Source organism: Homarus americanus, unplaced genomic scaffold (genome assembly GCF_018991925.1).
Source record: "Homarus americanus isolate GMGI-L3 unplaced genomic scaffold, GMGI_Hamer_2.0 scaffold32520, whole genome shotgun sequence".
In the NCBI taxonomy this organism is placed as follows: Eukaryota; Metazoa; Arthropoda; class Malacostraca; order Decapoda; family Nephropidae; genus Homarus; species Homarus americanus.
In genome coordinates this window covers 140001-141791 of record NW_024734006.1, presented here as the reverse complement: position 1 = coordinate 141791, position 1791 = coordinate 140001, and the positions used below count along the sequence as shown (strand labels likewise).

Below are 1791 nucleotides of genomic sequence, written 5' to 3'. Positions count from 1 at the left end.
TTTACTTTGAAAAAATTAGAGTGCTCAGAGCAGGCTATTTGAATGGCCCGAATGGTGATGCATGGAATAATGGAATAGGACCTCGGTTCTATTTTGTTGGTTTCGGAACCAGAGGTAATGACTAATCGGAACAGGCGGGGCATTCGTAGGCGCTAGAGGTGAAATTCTTGGACCGTCGCAAGACGAACTACTGCGAAAGCATTTGCCAAGGATGTTTTCATTAATCAAGAACGAAAGTTAGAGGTTCGAAGGCGATCAGATACCGCCCTAGTTCTAACCATAAACGATGCCAACTAGCGATCCGCCGGCGTTATTCCCATGACCCGGGCAGCTTCCGAAACCAAAGTCTTTGGGTTCCGGGAAGTATGGTTGCAAAGCTGAAACTTAAAGGAATTGACGGAAGGGCACCACCAGGAGTGGAGCCTGCGGCTTAATTTGACTCAACACGGAAACCTCACCAGGCCCAGACACCGGAAGGATTGACAGATTGAGAGCTCTTTCTCGATTCGGTGGGTGGTGGTGCATGGCCGTTCTTAGTTGGTGGAGCGATTTGTCTGGTTAATTCCGATAACGAACGAGACTCTGGCCTACTAAGTAGTCGACGGATCTCCAGAAAATGGTGTCCAGTTCGCAACTTCTTCTTAGAGGATAAGCCACGAGATTGAGCAATAACAGGTCTGTGATGCCCTTAGATGTTCTGGCACGCCGCTACACTGAAGGGATCAACGAGTTTTCCCTCCGAGAGGAGCGGGTAACCCGTTCAAAGCCTTTCTTGATAGGGATTGGGGCTTGCAATTGTTTCCCATGAACGAGGAATTCCCAGTAAGTGCAAGTCATCAGCTTGCGCTGACTACGCCCCTGCCCTTTGTACACACCGCCGTCGCTACTACCGATTGAATGATTTAGTGAGGCCTTCGGACTGGCGCTCTTGGATTGTCGGCCCGTTGCCGCGAGGGTTTTCGGTCGTCGCCTCGAGCTGACGGAAAGATGTCCAAACTTGATCATTTAGAGGAAGTAAAAGTCGTAACAAGGTTTCCGTAGGTGAACCTGCGGAAGGATCATTAACAGAGAGAAAGAGAACGGGCGCTCTTAAAACTACTACTACTCTCCTGATTTGGGCGGTCGGGCTCTGCTCTGGCAACTCCAGCAGCGAAAGAGGACAATCCCGGCCCCCGCACAAAAATAGGTACCACCACGCTGTAGGTGGACCACACTCGGCGAGAGCGCGAAGACCGGAGGAGGAGGACGACGGGCTTTGGACGGCTGCCCCGTCCTTACTACCGGCGAATAAGCCTCTTGACCCAAAAAGAGTGAAATTCAAGTGTCAAAAACAACAACAAGCCGTCCGGCCAAACCAAACCACAAACTTGGGCTATGTCTGTCAAACCCTTTCATTGAGACTCGACCTGTGATGGTTAGTCGCAAAAGACCAAATGGCAAATACACAACTCTTAACGGGGATCACTCGGCTCGTGGGTCGATGAAGACCGCAGCAAACTGCGTGTCGGTATGTGAATCGCAAGAATACCAGATACATCGACAAGTTGAACGATATTGCGGCGGCGCAGCCATATGAGCTTGTCGCCGCCACTCTTCGAGGGTCGGAAATATACATCCATCGGTTGCTGCGAGTTCGGTGCCTGCTGACTGTCTCCCACGAGGGTAACCCGAACCGAGCCCGCTTGGGTTTAATCGCCGCTTGCGCGAGGCGTGCCCTTAAAACAAGCAAGCCTATCACTAGCAAGTCCATGGACTTGGCGCACCCACATTCAACCACAACAAAGCGACAGT

General features: G+C 51.3%; 1 pseudogene; it reads left to right on the top strand.

Moving 5' to 3' along the window:
• The first annotated feature begins 1446 nt into the window (after positions 1-1446).
• Positions 1447-1604, top strand: LOC121870109 (annotated as a pseudogene).
• The last annotated feature ends 187 nt before the right edge of the window (positions 1605-1791 follow it).